Source organism: Podarcis gaigeae (assembly GCF_964106915.1).
Source record: "Podarcis gaigeae genome assembly, chromosome: 14".
NCBI lineage: Eukaryota > Metazoa > Chordata > Lepidosauria > Squamata > Lacertidae > Podarcis > Podarcis gaigeae.
In genome coordinates, this window is record NC_139690.1 from 37,281,884 (window position 1) to 37,309,333 (window position 27,450).

A 27,450-nucleotide genomic window follows, 5' to 3' on the forward strand; every position below is an offset into this window, starting at 1 on the left:
CCATTGAAAACTATGTCTTGCAACAGGTTCTTTCCACCACCACTTTCACAACAGCTTTTTACTCTGGTTCTGAAATCAGCAAAGATTTGCTCTGGCTGCTTGGAGAGAATGACATTTATTTAGCAGCTGTATCTAGTCCCCATTGAGAATGGAAATGCAGAAATATCAACAGTAGGCAGACACAGAGCCAAGTAAGTCCCCCTTTGCACTATATATTTAAAGCAGTATCACATCACTTTAAAAATCCATGGCTTCTTGAAAAAAAATCCTGGGAAGGGTAATTTGTTAAGGGTGCTCAGAGTTTTTAGGGCACCCTTATTCCCCTCATAGAGCTACCATTGACAGAGTTTCCTGGGAAGAGCGATGGACCACCAAGCCATTCTGAGCATTGTAGCTCTGTGAGGGGAACAGGGGTCTCCTAACAACTCCCAGCACCCTTAACAAACCACAGTTCCCAGGATTCTTTGTGGGGAAACTATGGCTGCTTAAAAGTGTATGATATTGCTTTAAATCTATACTGCAGATGGGGCCTAGTTCTAGTTGTGTCTCCATCCTCTGTAGTATCAGGTTCTACAAGGTCAACACTTAGACTGAGGAGGAGGAAGCTGGCAACCGGTGCCGCCCAATGACTGGGTGTAAGTAAGAGGACAGGTGGGAGCTGGCTGGGAATGGGCCAAGGCTGGTGGGGCTGTGCCCTATTTACCCTAATAGACCTGCCCACACTGGAATGCTGAAGGGGAGGGGTTGGGGAAAAACTGTGGTGGGGATGGGTACCAGGGTGGGTGAGGTTTAAAAAGGGGTAGTTTCTGTCAGATATGGGAGAAGTACAAAGGGGTAGACAGGGTTGGTAAACAGAGCAAGCAAGGGGTGGCAGTACCTAGTGGGTATGCAGATATAGATATAATCTACAGGAGATAAGTTCATCAAAGACGCAGAACCCTGTGTACAACTTCATAATAATACAATTGAAATAAACAGTACAAATTAAGAAAGATGCTCATTTAATCAAAACATCTGCATTTTAACACTGTAACAAGCATTTAATATTAAATTGTGACAAAGCAATTAGTGTTAGCATTACATCTCGTCTTCTAGAATTCTACGAAAGGTTGTCACATAGTTGTGAATTTTACTTTCTGTTGTCCTTACTGTTGTGTATTGCTAAGAGGAGGCCAGAAAGAGGTTCCACAAGGAATTAGCCAGGAAAGGCTTACAGAGAAAAACCCCATACCCAAGAATTGCAGTGAAGGACTCATCTGTTAGGGCAAATCGGGCACTGCCCCACCAACTTGAGTCTGCTCTTAGCCAGCCTCCACCTGCCTGCTTCGTGGGCCTGTGTCTTTCCATGTCCAGCGTTTTTGCAGAGGACTTGGATCTCATTGAAGAACTTGGATGTCAAGGATTGTCAAATTGCCCAATGACAGCAAACTGAAAGATTTGTGTCATCAGTCAGCATGGGATCATGGATGATAATGTGTTGGTTTTGGATATAGATGACTCAGGATTAAATCCGGTGTTTCATTTGTGCCATAGTTCCCCAGGACTTAGCCTTGGGCTTTTCAATGCAAGGGCTCAGCTTTGGATGTGCTGAGAAAAATAATAATAATAATAATAATAATAATAATAATAATAATAATAATAATAATAATTTTTTAAAAGGTCTGCTTCTGAGCATTTGCTGCAAAACCAATAATCGCAAATTGCCAATTTCCTACCAGGCGAGGTTCAAGGTCCTTTTGTTGATGCACAGAGCCCTAAGCAACTTGGCCCTCAAGTACGTTAAGGACAATCTGAGCCACAATTCCAAGCACCCTTAACAAATGACAGTTCCCAAGATTCTTTGGGGAACCCATGAGTTCTAAATGTGCATTAAATGTGTTTCAAATATATGGCGCAGATGTGACTAAAGTTTCTAGGCCTGCTATTTACAGAAGCTTGTGAATTGGGCTGAGCAGGATTTCCAGTTAACCACTTGGAATATTTTATTCCCCAACCCCAGAGTACTCACAATCTCCAACTATGAAATGCTCAGCCTTAAGATTCCTGAGCTCTGGAAATCACCATCACTGTCTGCTTGTGAACCTTTACTAAGGCACCTTTCTGTCCACTGCCTGAGTGCAAGAGCCACTAGTATGAGCAACCATGACTGGAGGGTCACATTCAGCCCTGGGCCTGAGGTTCCTGATCCCTGGAATAAAGCACGGCAGCATTATTCTTTTTAACTGATAACTCAACAACGCTTTTGCATCAGTTTAAGAAATGCATCCCACACACCTTCCTAGGAATGTCCTATATACAAGCAAAATCCCCTCCTCTTTACCATTTCCACCTCTGAACCAAGTAGAGTTGGTAAGAATTAGCAGACAAGGTGGGGAATATGCACTGAAGCCAGCCCGGCATCAGCTGGCCACTTTTCTGAATATAGTGGTACCTTGGGTTAAGAACTTAATTCATTCTGGAGGTCCGTTCTTAACCTGAAACTGTTCTTAGCCTGAGGTACCACTTTAGCTAATGGGGCCTCCTGCTGCTCCATGCCGCTGGACCACGATTTCTGTTCTCATCCTGAAGCAAAGTTCTTAACCCCGGGTACTATTTCTGGGTTAGTGGAGTCTGTAACCTGAAGCATCTGTAACCTGAAGCGTCTGTAACACGAGGTACCACTGTATCTTTTTCTCCATCTCTCTTGCCCAAGCACCAGCCTTTCCTTTCCATCACTTCTCGGGAGTATCAGGATTGCGGTTTGTTCCTTTCAGCTCATGGCTAATCAACCTTGCTCAAAGGTTTAGAAGCACCCTGCCATTCCTCTCTCACCTCATTTGGCGGGGGGGGGGGGCACATCTGCTTATTTGGTTCCAGAGAATTCATTTCATCTTGCCATTGGGCCATTTATTTATTTATTTCCCCTGGCCAGCTTTTCTTTAAAAAGCCTGTCTCCCTTGATTTAGTGAGCCAATAGTGGCGGGGAAAGAAAAGGAGGAAAGGAAGAAAATGTAATGAATAAAAGGTTTTTGGAACATCTGGAGTTGCTCTTAGGCAACGTGCAATATCCCAGCCCAGATGTTGGGAGACGGCCTTCAGCTTGTGAACATGTCAAAATGTAGAATTCCATTCACACCACTTTTATTCCTCTTTTTTTTGCCTGACCTATCTTGGCCACTTGATTGGCACCTTCCAAAGTTGGGGGGGTGTAATTTCATTCATTCAAAAAGGCTTATAAGCCTTTGAAGAAGACTGTCCTCTTATATTACTCAATATACCTGTGCCCCTCCAAATGTTGCTGCCATCAGCACCAGTCAATATGACCAATGATCAAGGATGATGGGAGTTGGGGTCCAGCAACATCTGGAAGATTGTACGTTCCTCAACCCTGCTTGATGGAGTTTACAGCAGGGGTGCAAAATCTGTGAGTTGAATCCAACTAAGTTATACTGGCATGCTCTGGTCCATGGGGTCATGAGGAGTTGGACACGACTAAATGACTAAACAACAACAAAGTTATACTCACAGTAGACCAACTGAAATTACTAGACCTAAGTCATGAAAATCCAGACTTATTGGTTCTGAGAGACCAGTGTCTTTTACCTAATTTTGATCCTTTTTCACTATATCAGCGGGTCTCAGAGTCTCTTTTTCCATTACTTATAAACACCAGGCCTCCCAAACAACATAACAAATCGGGGGTCTGGTTTGACAAAGACTGCCGGAAGCTAAGATCCCTGCTTAGGAAACAACAAAACAAGGTAAAACAGGAGAGGACTTTGGCATCTATGGTAAACTTCTCTTACTATAAAAACACCTTAAAACTCAATAAATCCCTTTATAGGAAGGAACAATGGAAGGCACTTGATAAGGCGATTAAATTGCGAGACGATAGAAAATTTTGGGCAATAGTAGCACAGGGAGTCTCATCCAAAGGAAAAATTGTAAACAACAGTATTCCATCCGATGTGTGGTTTCAACACTTTTCCCAGCTATACACACCCTCAAATACTGCTAATTCCAGTCCGTCCCTCCCATTGAAGAATGATCATCTAGCAGGTTGGGATCCTGTTATGGAATTAGAGTGCCTACAGCTAATTAAAACATTAAAAAATGGCAAAGCTCCTGGTGAGGATATGATCCCCCCTGAGGTATTTAAATCAAATGCCCAATGGTGGGCCATCTTTTGGCCAAACTTTTTACGGCAATAAACAACACATGTAAAATTCCAGCAAACTGGAAACTAAGTGTGGTAGCCCCTATCTACAAGAAGGGAGATATTCAAGATCCAGCAAACTACCGCCCTGTAAGCCTTCTGGACATCGCATACAAACTTTATACCCGGTACTTATTAAACAAGTTGGTAGACTGGGCGGACCATTCTAACCTGTTTAACCAGGAACAGGCAGGATTTAGAAAGGGCCACAATATGATAGGTCACTGTATGGTACTACAGACTCTGGTAGCTAAATATGCAAAAGCGTATAAGAGCAGACTCTTTGTGGCCTTCGTTGACTTGACATCTGCCTTTGACTCAATCTGTAGAGATAGACTATGGAAAAAATTATATGAAACAGACATTGATAGACGGCTTTTAAAAACAGTCAAAATCAGAACTGGCCCATCGGGAACTCTTACGGACCCACTGCCATTGGGGAAAGGGGTCAAACATGGATGCCTGCTAGCCCCATTTCTTTTTAACTTCTATATAAACGACATTGTCCAGTACATGGCAAAGTACAAGTCATCGGCTCCAGCCCTTGAAGGTAAACGTCTGAATATATTGCTATATGCCGATGACATGGCTTTAATGGCACTCACCCGAAGAGGCTTACACAGCATGCTGGAGGGGATCGCAGCCTACTGTTCCCATAACTCACTAAAGATAAACTATGACAAAACAAAAATTGTGGTGTTCAGTAGAGCTCGCCACGCCTTTAGATGGTCTTTAGACGAACATGTGATTGAACAGTGCCCTTTTTTTAAATATCTGGGTGTTACATTCCAGGCTACATCTAGTTGGTTAGCCCACTTTAAGGCTGTAACCATCCGAACATGAAGAACAATTGGTGTCCTGCTTAGTTTCTTCCATACCCGGGGAGGTCAATTGGTGATCCCGGCATTAAGAGCTTTCGTTGGGAAAGCTATTCCCCAGATGTTATATGGGATAGAACTCTGGGGGTGGAATCAGAGACTGTTGGAACAGCTTGAAACTTTGCAAAATTATTATCTCAAGAGGATTCTAGGCCTTCCTCAAGGAACCCCAGCAGCTTTCTTGAGGGTGGAGGTTGGATTACCCTCTGTGTCTGCCAGGGCCCACTTAAGATTCCTACAATTCTACATCAACCTTGCAAACACTTCAAACATCTTATTGGCCAAACAAGCCTTTGTATCTCTTCAAAAGAACACCACTTGGCGTCAAAACCTATCTGAGATCCTGGTTAGATACACCCTACCGGAGTTTAATATTCTCAAACTGTGGAGCCCGGACAAAGTTCGGGAATGGATCCTGGAGAGAGACGCTCTGTTAGATATCACAAAAATACAGAACCCAGGGTCCTCCCACTGGTTTCCCCGACTGAAAACAGTCAAAACCTGCGCCAATTACTTGGCGAATATCACCAATCCCACCCTTCGGAGAGCTTTCACCATGGCCCGTTTTCAAACCATTCCCACGGCCTATCTGTCAGGCAGATATGCAAAAATCCCAGTAGAGCAGCGTATATGTCCTTGTCATATGAGAACCAAAGAGGATCTCACACATTACATGTTGTATTGTCCCATCTATTCGGCCTTCAGGGATGCGATGTTACAAACTATTCCCAAATCAATAGTCAACTCTGAGGACCAAGTAAAGTTTTTACTGGTGGACGCTGATCCACGGATTTCTCACGTGGTAGCGGTCTTTGTGGTGAAGGCTATGAAAACTAGAGTATGGTTCCTGGATGAAAAGGTGAGGTCCCTCCCATTGCTCTCCTAACCTGTTGCTGTATCTTCTTTCCTGAATGGTGGGGGTTTTTTGGGTAGTGTGATGGCCTGGGATTCCGATTCAGAGGATGAACCAGAGGAATCCCAGCCTGCACAGGAGTCCCCGCCTCCAGGGCCGGCTGAACTGGGGCAAGGCCTAGATGCTGAAGAGCCTGCACCTGTGGCAGAGCACCAGGAGCTGGCCCCAGGTGAAACCCTTCTGGCCCCAGAGGTGCTTGAGGACTCAGTGGCGTCAGGTGAGCCTCCTCCAGGGCCCAGTAACCCTTCGGCCTCTCCTGATCTGCAGAGGCTTAGGGCTGAGAGGCGAAGGGAACTGGTTGCTCCCAGGAGGAGTGCTCGCCTTAAGGCCAGAGGAGGCCGGGCTCCTGGGGGCCGGGACCGCCCCCGGCCTTAGAAGAGGATAAAAGTCTAGTCAGCCCGGTCCCAGGTTGCGGGAGCAATGTCGTTGTTGGCTTCGGACCTTCCTGTGTTCCTGACCCCTGCTCGGCCTCCTGTTCCTGACCATCCGGTGCTCCTGTTCCCTGCTCGGCCTCCTGTTCCTGATCATCCGGTGTTCCTGTTCCCTGCTCGGTCTCGTGTTCCAGCGTTCCTGTTCCCCGCCCGGCTCTCCGCCTCGGACCTCACCCCTCTTCGTGTGGACTCTGCTTACGCCCACGGTACCTTACCCCCGGGACCAGCACAGGTAGTTTCCTTGCTGGGACAGCATGGCTTGAATTTTAGCTTATTTTTATAATTTTATTGTTTATCTTTTAATAATGTTTTATGGTATTTTGTGTAAAGGCATGGACCTCACAAATTTAATAAACTTGATATTGATATTGACTAGTACTGGCTCCAACCCCACGGTCCTGCAGATGTTGTTGGACTATATTTCCCATCATCCCTGAACATTGAACTACAATGTCCATCATCCTTGGCCACCGGCTACAGTGGCTGGGGCTGGTAGAGTTGGAGTCCAACAAAATCTAGGGGACCCAAGTTTCCTCATGCCCATTCTAAAGAAAGCATTTAGTGGCCTGCTTCAGCATAAGTTTATGAACAAGATCAGGCCGCCTGCCTTGCAGTGTGACTCCCGCAGCACAGCTGGCATCTCTGAGATAACACATCATGGCGCAGCTCAGCTTCACTGCATCACAATTTGACAGGAATAAAGAATCACAGGGGTAAACTGCAAAGTCCCTGTAGACTGGCGCAACTTCACTTCCTTCAACCGGAGTGTGCAAAGATGATTTACATCTTACTGTGGATCTGGCCCAGAGAGTGGAAAAGATGCTGGGAGTGGAAGAAAGATGGTCCATCAGCAAAAACTCCTGCATAGCACAGGCAATGACGTCCTTTGCAGAGCGGACACGCTCCATCACCTTCACCGCCCCAGCGTGACAGCAGCCGAGGGGGGCGGGAGAGATGCAAACGGAGGCTAGGCCGCTGGAGGTGTCATCCCTCATGGTCTGGACACGCTTCATCCGTCAGCATATTGGACAGCTCAGCGCTCTTGGCGAACCCCCGGCACACTCCATCTGCCCCCAACATGGTGCCCATCAATCATCTAGCATAGGCACACCCAGGAACATCACAAGAACTGCCTGTGAGTGAAATGTGTGGTGTTCGTTCTCTCTCTCTCTCTCTCTCTCTCTCTCTCTCTCTCTCTCCACCCGCCCTTCCTCACACATAAGTGTGCTATGCAGATAAATTATGAGCCACTAAAAAAGGTGAATATAGGAGTGTTCATCAAAGGGACAGTTAAATAGATTGCAGAGGGTAATTGTGGATGAGGAGGAAGGCAGCTACAAAAGATAAACTACAGCCTAGACAGTATGTGACACTGAACTAGCCCTCCCACTACGCTCCACTGGCACTGTTGCAAGATCAGAGGTTAGCGGAATAACGTGGGGGAGCCTCTGCTCTTGCCCCCGCCACCATCTTCATTGCTCTTCTGTGTAGCTGCAGGGAAATCAAAAGACTTTCAACTAAACCATAGTTTCTCATTACATCCAAACCGGGACAAACTGTAGTTAGCATTAACTGTGGTTTAGTTTCAAACCATGGTTTACGATGCTGGCTTTTTTCCCTAAACCATCATTACCACTAACCTCAGCTCTCAGTTTGGATTAAACAAGTACCGTAACTGTGGTTGGTTGAAAATGAGAGTGGAGATCCTGATTTCCTTTGGGGCATGTGTACTGGAGGCTTTCCTGTGATTATACCTGTACACCTGCATGCAGCCTATATGCTGTAGATGAAAAGGGGACAATAATAACAGGATGCCCAGAGATTAGACATTTATGTCTGAGGCATTAAGTGCCATTAATGATGACATGATCAGCAATAATGCAGTGTTTATTAAATACTAGACGTTGTGGGTGGGAACTATAGTCAAGATTGCATTGTGTAGCTAGGGGCTCTTGAAGCCTTCCTTCCCCAGCAACAACCTCCATCAAAGTCACCCCTCTCAACGTGCAGCAATTATCTTTTTTTTTTTTGAAAATTATTTTTATTGCTTCATTCCATAAAAGAAATAGAGACCAAAACACAGATAAACAAAAAAGAATATTACACAGACAAATAACAATAAAAAATAATAAAAAGGAAAATAAAAATAAAAAAGAAGATACACAAAATTATAATTTTCACATCAGCAAAATTACCTAATCTTCCCTTTCGAGGCTTCCTTTAGCTTGCCCGAAAATCATTCGAAGTAATAATTTGGGTTACACATTTCTTAGCATATATTGTCATTGTACCTTTCTCTATCTCCTATTTTCTTTACACAATAACTCCTAGTCTATCACAGTGCATCTCTGAATCCCTTTAGCGTTGTTTTTCCCTCACTGATAGATTCCAGATAGTCTACGTACTTTCCCCAATCCTTGATGAACTTTTGGTCTCTTATATACCTAACTTTTCCTGTAAGTTTATCCAATTCCGCGTAGTCTAGCAGCTTTGATCTCCACTCCTCCACCGTTGGTGTTTCCTGCTGTTTCCACATCTGGGCTAGCACTACCCTTGCAGCTGTGACTGCATAGTATACTAATTTACAGTCTTCTTTTTTTATCTCGTGGCCTAGTATCCCTAATAGGAAAATTTCTGATTTCTTTGTGAACGTATATTTTAGGATCTTCTTTAGTTCAATGTAAATTTTTTCCCAAAACTGTTTTACTTTTCCACACTCCCACCACATGTGGTAAAAGGAGCCCTCTTTGTCCTTGCATTTCCAACACTTATTGTCCACCTTATACATTTTCGATAGTTTCATAGGTGTTAAGTACCACCTATAGAACATCTTCATGACATTTTCCTTTATCATTATACACGCCGTAAAATTTCATCCATCATTCCAAAGTTTTTCCCAGTCCTCAAATAGTATACTATGTCCTACATCCTTTGCCCAGCGGATCATCACGGATTTTACTTCCTCGTCTCACAAGTTCCAATCTAACAGTATTCTATACATTTTAGATATAATTTTCTCTTCATTATTTATAATCTCCGTCTGATATTTGGACTCTTTCTCTGCATAGCCTCTTTCTTTAATATCTTTTCTGAACATCTGTTCAGATGTTCAACGTGCAGCAATTATCATTTTGAAACAAAGCTCCCATTTGTGTCAGTGCTGCCCCAGATGCTGTTTTCTGCACTGCAGAAAGAGAAGATTCCATGGACATTGCAACTGGGAAGGGGCATCATAAACTTTTCCTCCATGCAAGCTGCTTTCTTGATAACATCTCCCAGCAATGCCTGGTATTTAATTTCTTAAAACACATGGTGTGATCGCTAATCACATAATTAACATCATGCGTAGTTATGCCCTGAGATGCATCTGTTTATCATCCTGCAATAAATGCTCCTTCCTCACCCATTGCATTTATCTTCCTCTGCAAGAAGGCCCATATTTTCAAGAGTAGGAAAGGATTAACTAAACATGAATATCTGTACCCAATGGATGGCCTCCAATGCAGCTCAGATAAAAATAGGTACATGTGCTTTGCATTAAGAAAGAAGGATCACCTCCTCACGTTTGTGAGGCAATGAGCAAGAAGTATGAGGCAGTCAGGTAGGGAGTCTCTGGTGCAAGCTCTATTGAAATAAAAAGGAGTTGTGCAAGAACTTAGCAATGTCAGTAATGCATATGGAGTCCAGAGAGAAAATAAATCCTGATAACACTTTACTCAGAAAATTGAACCAAAAAAATATATAATAAGAGAATAACAGAGAAGTTTGTCTTTCTTGCTTCAGGCCTTGCACATAGCAGGGAGATAGTCAACCAAACATAATGAGGAAAAGCTCCCTCGGAACTATGTAGCCAATCAGAGCATGTGCTACCCCAGCAAACATTATGCCATTCTATCTTGTTGCTAAGCCGCACCTCCACGCATCCTTCTCTTGGCTAGTTAACTAAACATTAATAGAATTAACTCTTAAGTTACAAACTGAATGATCCCTGCTGCTGCACTTCCAGCAATTAAAAGATTTGCCATTGTGGTGTCATGCAGATATGTGCTACTGAATTTGAGTAATAAATGGGCTCCACAAGTAGATTTGTGAATCCATCTGTAAAAGAAGTGGTCCAAAGTTGCTTAAAGCTCCCAAGATCTGGTGGGCTCTACCAGCAGTTCAGAAGTTTCACTACCATTGTAAGACTTTGCTTGAGATACAAAAAAGTAATGTCAAACTAATGTCATTAGGACCAACTGAAATGTCAGACAGTAGAAGTTGCAGAAATCATAGAAACATAAAGTTGGAAGGGATCCCAAGGGCCATATAGACTAACCCCCTGCAATGCAAGACAGAGTCCTGCCCCCAGTCCCTGGGTGGGTTTGAACCACCAACCTTCTGGATAACAGCCAGATGCACTGACTCACTGTGCCACCTTCTGCAGGGTCAGCTCTACTGTTCTGCAGAACTGGACCACTCCACTTAGCAGGTGGAGATATACTGCAAAACTTTGGTGCAGATCTTATCAGCAATTCGTCTATTACTGTAAGTGGCAATTGGCTGAGTCACTCTGAAGAAGGAGAAATATCCCACTGTCTGTCACAGGAACTGCTTTTGTTGTTTTTTTCACTGGTCCTGGGCTATAATTTCTTTACCTATAAGAGGGGTGGGGGGGATAATAAGCCTGGGCTGTTCCTTCGACTCTTCAGATTTCTGTGCCTCTAAGCACAGCACATCCAATGCCCAAGTCTTCGAAAACAGGAGAGGTAGGGTCTTTAGGTGTGGCCACCATTGCTGTTTCCAAAGGTAAGGCCCCAGCCAATTTGCTTCCCATTTATTTGGTTAGTTCCATTCATTTATTTTCCTCACCTGTGTCTTTCGTCAGCTGTATCCCAGTCAGGAAAACCGCAGGAGCAGCCATCTCTTATGAGGAAGATCCAAAGCACACAAGAGCAGCCTCCAAGAAAGCAGGATCCCCAGGGAACCTGACTTTCAGCCCTGCTAAATGCTTTGCCTGCCTCAGCAACTCCCATTCGACTTGGCTGTTTCCTCCTTTCCTTTCAGCAGCGCCAGCTCTCCTGATTCTTGTCTGGACTGTCCAGCAATGTTCTTCAATAAAGCACACACATGTGCAAAAGTGTCCCGGGTTTCTTTTTTTAAGGCTGATATAACAACAACAAAAGAATTTTTCGGTTACCTGCCAGCCTCTTTATTACTTATTCATTTACACATCGCCTTCCATGTGAGTCCCGAGGCGACCTACGTAAAAACAATTAAAACACAGGAACGTAGAAAGCAGCCTTATACCGAGTCAGACCAAGATCTGTCTATTTAGCTCAGTATTATCTACATGGGCTAGGCAGAAGCTCTCTGGGGTTCATTCTTCCAGCCCTACCTGAAGATGCCAGGGATTGAACCTGGAATCTTTTGCATGCAAAGCAGATGGTGTACTACTGACCTACAGCCACTTTAAAACTTGAAAGAAAGCTTTGAAAACAGTACAGTGGTACCTCGGTTGTCGAACGTAATCTGTTCCAGAAGACCATTCGAGTTCCAAAACGTTCGGAAACTGAGGCGCAAAGGGCGGCTTGCAAATTTAATAGAGAAAATTGAGAAAAATAACAAATACACTCAGCGGAAGCCATTCGACTTCCGAGGCATGTTCAGAAATGGAAGCATTTGCTTCCGGGTTTATGGCATTTGAAAACTGAAACTTTCGTCAACAGAGATGTTCGAGAACCGAGGTACCACTGTACCAAAAAATACAGCTAATGATAGATTTTAAAATGATACAGAATGAACACCTAATTTATTATTTTATTTATTAAATTTCTATACAAGGAGCAGAGGGCAGTTTACAATATAAAAATGCATACCATTGTAACAAACAAAAACAATATCCTCCGTATAGTTTAAAAAGCCATAGAATATTTAATTAGCCAAAAGTCTGCAAGAGGAAGAACGTTTTCTTCTGGCACCAAAATATATATAACGAAGGCACCAGGCGAGCTTCCCTGGGGAGAGCGTTCCACAAGCAAGGAGCCACCATAGTAAAGGCTTGTTCTCATGTTGCCACCCTCTGGACCTCTCGTGGGGGAGGCACATGAAGAAGGGCATCAAATGGTGATTGAAGGATCTGGATCAGTTCATGTGGGGAGAGGTGTCCTTGAGGTATTGTGCTGTTTAAGGCTTTATAGGTCAAGACCAGCCCTTTGAACCGGTCCTGGAAACAAATTGGCAGCCAGTGAAGTGTTGGTGTTATATGTTCAAATTGTCTTGTCCCAGTAAGGTACCTGGCCACTGAATTTTGCACCTGGTGAAGTCTCCAGAAAACATGTCAAAACAAAAATGTCATCTGTTGTTTCTGGAAAGTTCAAACAGTGGGCACCTACCATATCTCAACAGGGATGTTGTTCCACAGAACAGGGCAGCCCCAATGAGACCCCTGCTGCAAATTGCTATGGAGCGGACTTCTGATTAAGACTGAAAGAATCTGCCCACTGTAGTTCTCCTGAGTTTCTAGTTTTTCCAGTTTTAAATTCATGGAAATTTTCTGGCATTTTAGGGCTCATTTTTGTATGACATTTTGACAAAAATACACATCTTTACAAGGAACTTCTCCTGATATATAAATTTTTGTACACATTGTTTGGTTAGACAGCTCCACCACAGTGCAAATTTTGAAGGACAGGTGTATTTTGGTTCACATATTGGTTTGAGAAGTAAAAATTAGGTAGTTTCTCATTAAAATGCAAACAAAATTGACTTCCTCCACCATTCCTGCAAAGTTCTGATATTTTAGGGACTTTAATGAGAAACTTGTCTGTAAAGTCACGCATTTACTTGGACAAAGAGCAATAAAACTCAGCCTCAAAATTAGCTTCTTCGCCTTTTTGTGGCTGCGCAGTAGCCAGGAGATCAACAGGTGCCATTTTTCTCCTCATGACAGCTCCATGACGGGAAAAACTGCAGCAGTCGACTGTTTCCCTGTTGTTTTATTTTATTTCTTTACTTAACCCTGCAGCTCGCCTCATCCTGAAGGCAATCGGTTTAAAAAGAATATAAAATATCCCAGCCGAAATGAAAAGCAGCTGTTTTATGGTTTCAAGGCCCAGGAAACCTCTGTCAGGAAAGGAATTATTAGCCCTGCAACTCCTCCCCCCTCATCTCTCTGAAGTCAGTTGATACAGATGTAGGCCTGAAATTGTCAGGTGCCTCAAGGAGGGTGGGAGCCATTTTGTCAAGCTGGACATCCAATGAAGCTGAATGCAGGATGATTCAAGAAAGACAAAAGAAAGTGCTTATTCACACAATGCATAGCTAGATGATGGAATTCACTTCCTCGAGAGGTAGTGATGGCCACCAACGGGTATGGATTAAAAGGGGGATTAGACAAATTCATGGAGGATAAAGATGTCATTGACTACTAGCCACAAAATTACTATGTTCTGCCCCAACTGTTGGAGGCAATGTACCCCTAAGTACCAGATGCTGGGAGTCACAAGTGGGGAGAGGACTCAGGTGTTGCCTGGGGGCTCCCCATAGGCATTTGGTTAGTCACTGTGAGAACAGGATGCTGGACAACATGGGCCATTGGCCTGATCCAGAAGGCTCTTAGGTTCTTATGTTATGAGGCTAAAATACTGCTCTGAGCTCCTTGAGTGGAACGGTGGGATACAAAATGAATATACCTTGGATTAAACACACACATACACACATCAACCCTGCATATAGAAAAGGAAGAAAAAGCCTAGGTCTCTCCCCATATGCCAGTTTTCTATGAAAACTGGTACCAAGAAGAGTATAGTGAAGGCACCCACTTCATCTCAATAGGCAGGGAGTTCCAAAGTGCAGGCGCTGCCACACGAATCAATCAAGTTCTTACAAATGCGGAATGGGCATTATATATGGCACCTGTAGTAGTGCTGTGCTTTTTCTATGCCTTCCCATTCATCCTTGGTCCATTCCAGTTTCTGATGCATTTCCATGTGTGGCTGGAGCTGATGGTCAAAACATTGGTGAAGGTTGGGATAGCAGGTGATGGGAGAGAACCTTCTTTGCCGGAGATCCTAGAGAAGTACTGCTGGTCTTAGTAGGTAAGACTGGACTAGTCTGACCTGGTGGAAGGTAGCTTCCTCTCTTTCAGAATTTACCTTGCTCCCCCCTGCCTGGCCCTATGCCCAGTTTGTGCTCAATGTGTTGTTGTCCAGTTGGAGATGCCAAGGTGCCCCAAGACATGGTGGGTCTGTGTTCTCATACAACAACACACCCCTTTCTATCAGTTGTGTCAGAGCAGCAGTGGAGACTGGTCCATTGGGGGAAAGGGGGCTCTGCCCCATCACCTCAAACCAGTCCCCACTTTCTGCTTGCAACCAGTATGGGGTGTCATTACCTGTCACTTTCCTCCTCCTTAGTCTCCTTGATGCCCTTGTAGAACTCAGCAGGGAGGAGGATAGGGAGAAAACAAGAATTATTTGCCTCTGCTTGTCATTGGCTCTGGCTCTGCCAATCATTGGCCCCATTTGATGCTGGCCTCCCTGCCCTCTGTCCCACTAGTTCCATCAGGCAACAGCCACCTCTGCACAGCAGCGAGGCCAGCAGGTAACAAATATGGAGTGTGCTGTGAGAAGCCAAGGCAGGTGGAACCCCTGTGGTGAGTGCTCAGGCAGGGGTGCAATGTTCAGACAGACCTCAGTTACCGGAGCCTGCTGGGGTAATAATAAACAGGTGAGGCAGCCCGTGATAAGCCCCGAGGAATGCAGGCTCAGCAGCTGTGGGCAACCAGCCCATTCAGAACTTGGATGGGACAATTAAGTAAATAAAAAAGGCTAGAACACCGGATCAAAGTTGGAGAGAGCCGGTTTTATTTATTTGGAAAAGTCAGATTATATTGGCAGATGTGTATTTTTCTTTTTTCTTTTCCCCTCCCCCCAAAGTCTTTCAAAAACATTGGCCCTGATTTGAGGTTTCCTGATAGGCGCGTCATTTTTAAGGGTTTCTTATGGGAAAGGAAAAGGGCGTTGGGAAGAATATTTGGAGCGGCTGGGAGAGGGGCCCACCTCAGAAGGTTTTCCTCAGTGCACTCGAGGTTCCCTGAAACACAGATTTCAAACAGGTCTCTGAAGGGAATCAACCGTTTGTGTGGGGGGGGGACAACTTCCTAGCTGTCAACAGTTTAGCTCCTTTGCAGGACTGGAGTGCAATTTTCAAGTTTTAAGTTGGAAGTGATAACCTCTAAGCACGTGTCAGCAATGTGGAGGGCACAGGGTGACCAGGGCTATAGATACTGTACTCTTACAGTCATCACTGGCTGGGGCTGATGGAAGATGTAGTCCAAGGCATTGTGAGGGGATGGGCACCAGCTTGTTGAATATCCTTAGCTACAAGTTCCAAATTCTGCACCAGGTTGAAATGCACATGCAGATAGATCAAATCTGCATACATCTACTTATTATTTTTACATGATTTTGACTGCTTTTGCTAGCTGGTTGGAAAGTCTAAGCAATGTCCAGAAACTGACAGCTGGAAGCCCTGCACAAGGTTCTTAGATTTCATCAGACAATAACTTTGTTAGTCATGAGGACTGGAAACTTTATTGTTTGTTTTTGGAAGAATGTCAAGAGGCCGAGCATACTGATATCTGAATCAGATAAAACAGACAAAATGCACAGTCCTAGTTATGTGTGATGGAGCCCAAATAGCTTTGTTTGGACTCATATTTTGTACTTCGGCATTGCCTTCTCATCTATTAATGATCTGTTGGTAGATTGGTTACCTATTGCAACACCAGCATTTCCAGCCCATGGTCTTCCTCTCTGCGCATGGCACATTACTTCATGATTTCCAACCACAGGTTATAAAATGGGAAGGAACCTCAGAATGAATCACACACAACCTTTGTGAAGGGTTGGCTTGCCATGCAAAGGAACCCTGACAAACATTATCCATCCCCCTCTCAACAATTTGCATGAGTGCAGCAACACATTTCTCAATTGTCAGATCATGCATTTGACAAAGGGCAGGACGTAAATTCAACAAAAAATAAATGAATGGGTGAATAAGTAAACAAAGAGGTCTTAATAAGAGAAACATATCAACTTTTCAAATGGGGTGGAGGTGGGGAATCCTTGCATACCTCTAAGTTAATATAATAACCTGCCAGAACAGGTTAGGTAGAACTTCTTGAAAAGACTTCCAGCAACTGCTGCTGGTGCTCACTGCTGGCTATGGATGCATTCATCCTGTCTTGAACTCAACAGGAGCTGGTCTGCCACCAAAGCACTTCCAGCTCTTACATCCTTCCTGGCACTTTGAGCCCAGCAATGACGCCACATTCAGGGAACATCCCCTCCCCCCCAGCATAGGAGCTGCCCATCTCTGCTCCAAGCTAAATAAGGATAGCTCTTTCCATCTCCTGTCTTCCCTCATGCTTTCCATCCAAAACCTTTCTCATTTCTGTCACTTTCCTCTGAAACATCCCCATTTAATGTTTGCATTTCAAGGCCTACAGAAATGTGGTGATCCAAGCTGGATACAATATTATTCTGGCCTGAGGCATAACTGGTGCCAAGGAAAGCTGTGATTTTATCTCTTGTGTCTTCTGCTGCAGCGTGGTGATATGTCCTGCAGTAGAGAGAATAGCCACTTATTTGAAAGACTGTCAGAAGACAGCCCATTTTAATGCTCTTGCTTTTATTCTTGGAATGCTTCCTTTTAGGGAGTCTGTGACTGTATAGTAAATCATTGGTTAGTTGGTTGGTTGGTTGGCCTAATCCATCTAGTCTCTTATGCCCTTAATGGAGAGCAAGAGGGGCCTTGATGTTGCCCATCAGCAGTGAGGAGCTGGACAACAGACTGAGTCACCTTTCCTTTTTCATAAGTTGTATCCATACATATCAATTTAGGGTAGACATGTGTCCTGTTTAAGTCCTCTCTTTGAAGAGCTGTCAGTGGATAGTCCTCTATTTGAAGGTGTCCTCTGTTGAAGGGCTCTCTAGTTTAAAGATAAAGATAAGTCCAATTTAAAGATAAAAAGATTCCCCCCCAAAAAAAAAAAACACCGAGAAGGGAGACCAGGAGGGGCCACCCACAGTGAGTCCCTGGACAGTGGACTTAGCAGGTCCAGAGAAATGTTTCCCTTAAGCATCCCTGCAAAGGCTGCCATCTAGTCTGACAGCTCCACCCCCAACTTGGGCAGCTACTCTAAAAACAGGCTGTGCACTGCAAAACGGGGTATGTAGTGCGAAATTGTGAGCAGGGCTGAAGGAGGTGAATGATAGCCACCCCCACCCAGTGTTTGTTTGTTTTTTTCTTTAAAAAAATGTTTATGGGGTACTCTCATGGAAATACTGCCACTCAGTGAGGCCAAACTTAGATTCACAAAATGTTTAGGAGTATGTGTACCCCTGCGTCCCCCCAGAAAAAAGCACTGCCCCCACCCCAAAAAAGGAGAGGAAGGGACTATGTTCTTTTAGGGCAGGAAATTGTTCGGCTTCGCAAGCCCACAGCCCACCTTCTAAGAAAACAAACTCTGGGCAGCAACGAACCGCTCTCCAGGGGGGGGGGGGGAGAGAGAGAGGGGGGGGAGGCAGGAAGGCAGGAAGTGGGTTCCAGCAGCCAAGAATGCTAACTATGTCCCAGCTCCTAGGCAGGTGTGTGTGGCGGGGTCAACTTACTGAGCACACCACTAGTGCTTTAAGTGGGTGGGGAGACCTTTTCTCCAGCTCCACTCTGGGTTAATCACATGTCCCGCTTGATGGGTGACAATCTTCTATTTAGAAGCCTGGTTTAAAGATAAAGAACCTTCAGAAAGAGAGAGCAGGAGGGGCCTCAGATTTGCCCATCCACTGTGAGCAGCACGGCAAGCTGAGCAGGCAAAGACAGGTCACCTGGTCACTCTTCTGATCCCCACTGTGGTGAGATGCATTGCATTTCTATTTGAACTGTAGTCCTCATTTCTACATTTGCACCTGTACATATCAATTGACACCTGCAAATTTTATAGAAACTGGTGTTCCCTCTTGCCTTCTTTTTGAGGGGCAATGTGTACTACTCAAGTACCTCCACAGACAAAGAAATCAATGTTTCCTCTCCTTGCTTCGTATATACCTCTTCCCCAGCCTTGGTTTACATGGTATGAGAAAATATCTCCTTATTGTGGGGTACAGAGCAACCATTGCCATAAAAACTACTTCTATAGGGGATCCAATGACAGGCACATCCTTCAAAAGATTATTTTGGATCAGAGCTTCAGATCTGCATCTCTCTGGGCAATTCTGTATGATACACCATCAAACAAGTTCCTTAAATGTATGTTTATCTGTTAATGTGGGTACAGGTGTGCAGGAAGTCATTTGTAAGGTGGGGGCAGCTCAGAACAGAGAAGGGGTTTTCATCACAACTGTGTCTGAGTAACAATTGCAGCATTTGTGGATTCTGATCCAAGACCACAGCATGCTTGAGGTTCCTTAGATGCTCTCTTGACTGGGGGCCTCATAATCATACTACAGAATGTGCTGTATTAAGCGTAGCTTCTCAACAGCCTTTAAGATGATGGCAGCTTGTTTGATTTATTTTGCCAAACATCCACTACACACATCAACTCGCCTGGAGAGCTGCCTTCTGTGACTGGGCCTCATCCACTCAATGAAACTAACTGGAGTTAGAAAAGAACATCAGCTATAAAAGAACATTAGTAACAACATCACATATGTGGGGAGATTTCTCAGTCATCATGGCAAAGACCAACTCTCAAAGAAATTCCCAAAGAATTTGATGCTACATTAAAAAAAAAATCCGCTTACGCCCTGATTTCTCGCACTGCGACGATGGTGTCGCAGGCACCCCAACTTTCCCACATACTGCTATAGCACCATTTTCCTCAACCCGGCACCCTCCAGATGTTTTGAGCAACAATTTCCATCAGCCCCACCCAGCAGAGCGTTCAGTGTTGCTGCCATTGTTCTGTGGGATGGCATTTTTGTCAAGCTACAACAGGAACCTGTAACCTGAATTTTCTGGAAAGAATTGGAGACATTTTTGTTCCGACAATCATAATCATCATAATAAACTATCCAAGCTCTGAATTTTTGTGTTTGAAAATGCACACTGTGTGGCTATTGCTAGTCCTACAGCCCTGCCACTTGTGGGTTACATATGTTGAGCCTCCATAATGCAATCAATGCACACTGGGTGCTTTCCCAAGCTTTGACACATGTGCAGCTCTGGGTTTTTTGTTGTGTGTTCACTGTACATCTGTCCCCATTTAGAACCACTGTAAGGTCATATCCAGAACAACAGCTGTGTTAGGCTATAATGACAAAGCATCAAAACATTTGGTGGCTGTTTAGGCACTGTGGTCACAACAACTGTTTGTACCATAGTGGTTAAGGAGTGTGAGATATGGGAAGGTCCTTGTTCAAATCTCAGCTCAGCTACAAACTGGGTAGGTGGCTTTCAGCAAGCCATTATCTCTCAGCCCCGGCCCTGCACATATGGAGATCCAAATTCTGTCCTACCTTACATGGTTGTTGTAAGGATTGATGAGTGAATGTGTATGGAGTGATTTGGGTGCTTAGAGGGTGCAATGCAAACACAACATATTTTTAACTGTTTATGTATGAAATAATTCCGGCCTGCTTTCCACCTCCGAAAGACAACCCCCAAATAGTTCAGAAGTTAAAATCAATTTTAAAAAACACAGTGGAAGTAACACACAGTCCAAACTACAATAAACAACAACACTGCAATAATAATAGCAAGAGGCGTAGAAAACACTACAGGTATTCTGTTGCCACAACACAGTGAAACAGATTGCACAACCGATAGCTAAGGCAACCACTCAGACATCTCCAAATGAAGAAAGGAGACACGCTAAGATTGAAGAGCACAGATTTTCATGACATTAGCAAGTGCTTGTTTGTCTGTATATATGCAAATTTAGAAATAATTGCTTTGATTTGAATATAAATCTGAGACATAGAATACCTCTACTATTGGAACTCTATGATTCTGAAAGCCAGATGTTTGATACCATAGGAGGGAAGAATACTAAGGTTCTGCTTGTGGGTTTTGTATGGACAGCGGCTTGGCCACTGGACTAGATGGGTCCCCTTTGGTCTGATCCAGCAGGGCTCTTCTTCTGTTCTTATCTCTCCATTATGGGGCAGTCTGTGACCAGGTGTGCCTACTCTGCTGTCTAGGTGCTACTAACTGTTGATGGACAACCTCAAGATCCCTGCTCTCCCTTCTTAGGGTGAAATCCGGCCCCCACAATACCACCAGCAAAGCTTTAGAGCAACTGCTGAGTGTGCAGCCTGGCCATCACTTCAACAGTGTCTGAAGGGCATGACATTTGGGTCTGCTCCCTGTGCCAGTTCCAGGCCGGCACAGTGAGCGGATCTGGCCCAATGGCATCATATTTTGCTTGATGGGATCCCACCCATCACTAGTATGCAGCCCTTGGAAGGCTGCCCCAGAAAGGAATGTGGGGCTGAAAAGGGTCCCCCAAGCCCTGCCTTTCACCCCAAAACACTAACCACCCATCAGACCAGCCTGCCTTAATGGACGGGGCAACCAAATCCAGGGACGCCGCTCTGCTACCTTTCTTTTCGTTTCTGAAACGTGCTTTGTGCCCTGTCATGAGAAAAAAGCCGCTGGCTGCCCTCTCTGACCTTCACCCCTCATTCACTTTTCTTTCCTCACCCCTTTCCCCTCCCCTTTGTCACCCTCCCTCTTTGGCTTCTCCACAGCCTCTCTCTCTCTCTCTGCCTGGCTTGTGAGATGAGCAGGTGTGCAGCAATTCACCGGCGAAGCCCCCCTCCCTGCCCCCTTTTATTTTTACATTTTTTAATTAGACGATAAAAAGAATGCATCCTTTTGAGGTTGAGAGCAGATTCCTCGCATCCTTAGCATCGCTGGGCTGCCTGGCTGTAACCTTATGCCAGTTAAAAGCCTCCCTGCCCCCCCCCCTCCAATCAGGCCAGGCTGGAAAAAAGAACAGCAGAAAGGGTGCCACTGCCTCCTTCATCTCTCCACACACACCCCATCCACACACACACACACACACACACATGTGCACACACCTGCAGCCTTTGCTTCGCTGCCATCGTTGACATCCCTTGGATAGAGCTCGGGAGCTTTTCAATTATGTCGGGTGATGATTAGCAGGAGGCAATCTGGCCAGTGGCGAACTGGGTCAAGCTGGAAGCCTGGGACACAGAAAGAACTGTGGGGAGGCCACAAAGGATCCCACCGCCCCGGCCTCCTTGCCACAGCAACATTTGATCCTGTCACCTGTGAACCAGTGACCTCAGAGCCCCCGCCCCCCCCTCCAGGGAAGCACATTTAACCCTTGCTCTGCCTGCTCCCCACAATCACATCCCTCCTTCTTCGGCTGTTCTGAGCCTAGATAAACAGCTGGGAAATATATGCCACCTTGAAGTTGGGATGGAAACATAACAAAACAACAAAATTCACAAGCCTCATCCCTTGGGCTCCCCCCAATTTAAGACAAATCGTACCCGCAGCCTTCCAAAAAAACAACACGTAAGGAAGCTATCAGAAAAAGATAAACCGGGTCCTCCCTTAAAGAGGGCCGTGAGACCTGGAAAACCAACACCCTGTGTTGTGGGTGGGTACGATTGGTCAGCCACAACACCCGATTGGTAGGTCCCTCGTAGCTAGGTGTAATCTGGCCAATGGGATGCAATCCAAATGGTTCAAGGGACCTATTTATACCCATGCACGTGACCCAGAGCTTCCTCTTTCAGCGTGTGCATTCAGAACACCCACTCACCTCTCCCTACTTTTAGGGCTTGCGCTTGACCTTGCTATGCTGTCGTGTGTCGTCTGTCGTTGGGACAGGGGCACGGTAGGAATTTTTCCCACTTGGCTGGTTGGCTGTTGCCATTTGGGTTTTGCCTGCCGTGTAGCAAATCATCACAACTTGTAAGGTTGTGGATAGGCTCTGGTTCAGGTGATAGGGATGGGAGAATACTCTCGCCATCCCTATGTGAAGGGTATTCCGTTAAAGGAATCCAGAGACTCGGTGGTTTGGTCAACCCCAGAGAAGGGGTTGTGCTCTTGCCCGAGTCCAGGGGGACATTTGGGTAGTGGAGATAGCCTGTTCCCGGCTTTCCGCTTATCCAGGTATCCAGGTGTTCACCCTTGGCTGACCTATGCTGGAACCCTGGGTCAGTGCTACCTGCATGGCAGGGAGCTAGTCAAACCAGCGCCTATGCTCTGTAATCAATAAAGTTGTGGCCTAAATTCTGCCAAAAACAAAACTAAAATTTGAGTCAAGTGTGAATTTATTTAAGGGGGAGGTTTCTGGGTCTGAACACAAAAAGGGGGAGCTATTTGCCGCTGCAGCACTTCTGTATTGATGAGCATTGCAATATGGATAAGGGCACGTGTACACCTTCTCACACTCTTCCCCCTGTATTTTCTCTGTATTTTTTAACATGCTCACTCTACGGAGGATTCCCCCCCCCTGGAAAAAAACCCCACCACATTCCTCAGTGCATTGGCTGAGTTACATGCTTGCCAACCCTTCTAGAGACAAGCAGCCGGCTGTAATTTCTCTTCTGGTTACCAGACTGCCAGTGCTGGAGGTTATATTGCGGAACCAGTAAAAGTTATTTCAGCAAGCGCCTGTGTGGTCTGTGTTTGTTACTGAGCCTGGAGATAGCTTGATTGGAGTCAGGCCTCCACTTGCAAGTTGGATCCTTTCTCCTTCCACCTCCTCCACCTCCCCCCCCCCCGGTTCTATTTTACTTGCTGCCAAACTAAGCCACGTTACTGACCTCATCGTGCGGGAGTGGCAGAGCGGGTGGAGGATACCCTCCTTGATTTCAACAATGACAGTAGTTTGCAAGTCAATAGTAATAATAATAATAATAGCAGTAGTAATAAAAAGCAGCCCCTGGCAAAGTGCTGAGTGATGATTCATTGCTATTATGACTACATTAAAATATCACTTTAAAAAAAGATTTCAAGGCGGGCAAATTTATTTCCGCACTCTCCTTTGTTATTTTTGCATTCAATCATTTGCTCTGAACAACTTTGTTTTCTCTCGGCCTTTTCCCCGTCTTCTTTCCATTTCAGTTTTTTAACTAATGGGGTCAGGGCAGATATTCATTTTCACGGTTCCAGCTCATTGAGAACAATGAAGGCAATAAAAAAAATGGCCTCAGTGCTTAGGAATGTTAAACATTTGCCTGTGGTTGAAAATTATGAATCTCTCTCTCTCTATATATATATAGATAGAGTTAAAAAGTAAATTAATTAATAAAATAAAATCTATATTTTACAGACTTTTAGGACAGTTTTCTCCTCTTCTTTTATTTTTATGGATGTTTTTATTTTTATGGATGAGCCATAAATTATTTTACAGATGGCGGACAACCCTGTCTACCCCACAGGAGCTCAGGTATTTGTTTTCTTGAAACATATGGACCACAATGGAACACAGAAAGGTCTAAGCTATAACATTTGGATTCAGATGTGAACACAGAAAGTCAGTGAATTTGGACAGAGGCTTGTCAGGTCCCATTCCTTTTCATTTTGAAACCTCTTCCTCTTGTAAAAACTTTCACTGGAGGGAAATCATCTTTCAGTTTGTGAACAACAATGGTTAAAATCCAGATGAGAGACCCTCCGTCGCTGAGAGCAAGAGGGAGGTCTTATAAAGGACTAATGTGGGGTCAAAGTAGGGCTAGGAGAACAGGTCAGCTGCAGTCTTTCTTAGTTTCTCATTGTTCCAATCTGAAGTTCAGTTGTCCATATTTCCATGTCAGTTTGCATGTGTGTGATTTTAAGTTCTCATGAAAATCCATCAGCATTTTGGTGTGAATTTCTCCTAAAATATACATTCATATGCCATTTTGCCTAACATGCACGTTTTTTGCAAAGCATATTTCCGCTCGTATTTATATTGTCCTTAAAATAATGTATTTTTTTATTTATAGGTTATAATGCATATCATTTATTTCTCAAATTATGCTATTTTTGTATGCTGTTTTCACTAACACTGGGGAGGGTATGTGGCTAGGGTGAAGGTGTGGCCTGGGGAGGTGTGGCCAAGGGCACCATCATTCACTTCCAGGCCTAAGATTCCCCCACTCACCCCTCCTGTAGTGCAACAACATCTAGAAGGCCACATGTTCTCCATCCCTAGCATAGCAATGGTGACTAGTGCCCATTGGGAGTGGGAGGGTGGGAGCCAGGGAGCCCTAATGTAGGTGGCGTTAGAGTGAAAGACCTGTGAAACCAGCTAATTCTAGTTTTGTCTCCACCTTCCTCTGAGCAGAGGCGGTTTAGGGTAGCGCAACCAGTTTGGCCACACTGGGCACCATGATGCATGAGGTCCCACAACAACGCTGTAGATCAAAGCTGAAGGGGGGGTGCTGAATTTCAATGTTGCACAAGGCGCTGCTGAAATTTGAGAGCCCAAAGTCCACCACTGATCTGAGTCCCGGAACAGCAACACAGAAATGGGGGTGCTAACAGGCATGTACCCTGGACTGGTTGTAATAGGAAGGCAGGCAGAAGAGGCCTGGCTGAGGGCAGACTGAGATTGGTGGTGCAGTGCACGATTTGCCCTCAACTAGCAGCCTCCACTGAGTATAAGGGCATTATCCTATTAGCAGAAGACTTTGTGAATCTTGAAAGACAGAAATAAGGAAAGGGAAAGGGAAAGGAAAGGAAGCTATGTGACTGCAATGACATGATGAGATCCCCCAATACATAAAAAGGGAAATTATTGTGGGCCTTAACTGGGAATTTGGGAAGAACAGCATGGATGTCCAGCTTCCCAGGACCTATGTGCCTCCTCTAGGGCAAGGGAAATGGTCAGTTGCCTTAGGACAGGCAAGAAAGGTGCCGGCTCACCTTGGAGAGAGCTTTTTTTTTAAAAAAGGGCACATTTTTCTCCAAATGCAGTTCTCTCCCCATCCCCCTTAGCTCCAGTCCTCTTCTCATTCCCAGTTTAATGACATTGCAATGTATACAGTACCCTGTCCCAGCACACCTACTGGCACGAAGCCCATGTGAAAAGCTATAAAGAGAAGGCATAAGCATTTTTTAATGCAGAGCCCAACTGAATAAACAATTGAAAGCAAATGGTTGTGCCACTTTCCACCTCTCCTTTTTCTCCAGTGTAAAGTGTGGTCCTTGAGCAAAAAGAACGTGGGGGACTCAGGGCAATCTGGCCTCCATCCCACCCCAAACTCTCTTTGTAAGAAGCTGCCTTATACTGAGGCACACCATTGGTCCATTTTTCTCATTATTAGCTAAACTGCTTTCCCCGGATTTCAGGCAGGATTCTCTCCCAGTCCTACCTGGAGATGCCTGGGATTGAACTTGGGACCTTCTGTGTGCAAAGCAGATGCTCTACCACTGAGCTACAGTCGTTTCCCTCCTGAATGGGTAGAGGGGGCTGCATAAAAGAAGAAGGTAGATGTTGCTTGTTCACTCCCTTTCCACCTAAAAGGAGCTTCAACCTGCCTGGGAAATGCTGGTCATCCAAAGTGGGGAGGAGGAGGAAGAGGGAGAAGCACTATAACTCAGTATAGGAATGGAGGAGAAATTAAATTCAGTTTGCAATCAAAAGTGAACTTATTTAAACTGTACTTTTCAAAAACAATATGTGAACTGAAAGGTAGTCATCCTTCAAAATTCACACTGCTCTGAATTTTGCAACGCAGCTCTCCATCCGAATAATGCATACAAAAATGCATATACTAAGTAAAGTGTGCTGCATCTAAATGCATATATTAGTAAAAAAAACAGACACAATGCATTTTGTTAGATCCAGCAGAACCGCATGCAACATATATTAGGAGAATTTTGCACTAAGATGCCGATTAATTTTCATGTAAAAAAAAAAATTACAAACTGATGTGGAAACATGGAGACTGGAAATATGATAAACTGGAATTGACGGATTCTCCCACCCCTAGTAGTAGAGCTCATGCACTGCACACAGAAGGTCCCAGGTTCAATCTCTGGGTCTTCCTGCTAGGACTGTTAAAGACTCCCTGAAGAGCCACTGCCAGTCAGCACAGACAATACTCAGCTAGGTGGGAAAATGGCCTGATTTGATGTGCAGAAGCATCCTATGCAAACAGGTGTGGAGGATGAAGATCAGAATTCTTCCCTCCAGCCTCTCGCTGACCAGGAAGGTTTGGAAATGAAAAGCTGCAAAAATAAGTTCAAGAGGGAAACACAGCTGCTCCCAAGAAATCTTAGATTTGTTTGCTTTTGGAATGTTTTCCTGAACCAGAGGGTCAAGGAGCAATGCATTCATAAATCTGCTGGGACTTTGCATGGGTGGATGAGAAGCTGTCCATTCGGACCAAGAGATTGGAGCCGTGCTTATTGTTACAACAGGAATGGGCATTGATACAAGGCGCTCACACAGGAGTTCTTCAAGCTTTGCAAAGCTGGGAGGCCCCCTTCCCTTGGGGGGGAAAAGTATTTTATGGGTAAATGCACATTTTGGGGAGCAAATAGTTTCAGGATGGGAGGGGAGAATTTTAATCAGAAAAATGGCATTGTGGTTTAAAATAAAAATAAAAAAAATAAACACCTTTCACAGTACAAAGGTCCCAGTTCAAATTTCATCCTCCTTTGGCTGCTGGAACCCTGCTGGATCAGGCCAATGGCCCACCTAGTCCAGAAACTTGCTCTAAGAGTGGCCAAGCAGATGTCTTTAGCTTAGCTAAGGACTCCGCTAGACTATCAGTTTATTGAGCATTCATTCAACTTTGCTTGCACTAAGCTTACATAGGGGTTAGATGATATCAAGTCTTCACTGAAAATTCATTCTGAGTTGTTTACGGGGCAGCTACTGTATATGATACTGAGTTTTCACCCTGATTTATGCATCTTGCTGTTAGTTAGTTAGTTAGTTAGTTAGTTAGTTAGTTAGTTAGTCAGTCAGTCAGTCAGTCAGTCAGTCATCCCACATTCCCCCCATCACTCTCCTAACTGCAAAAAGTCTGTTTTGTTTTATTTGCTTAAGTGAATTTGTTGCACCTGGACGACAGA

General features: G+C 44.7%; 1 long non-coding RNA gene across 1 annotated transcript; it reads right to left on the bottom strand.

Annotated features, from left to right (window-relative positions):
* Nucleotides 1–2,084: 2,084 nt before the first annotated feature.
* LOC310831532 lies at nt 2,085–11,986 on the bottom strand. Its single transcript, XR_014557895.1, has 4 exons — nt 11,910–11,986; nt 11,597–11,658; nt 11,269–11,508; nt 2,085–2,188 (listed from the first exon to the last, which is right to left on the bottom strand). It is a non-coding gene; the product is annotated as an uncharacterized lncRNA (long non-coding RNA).
* Nucleotides 11,987–27,450: the final 15,464 nt, after the last annotated feature.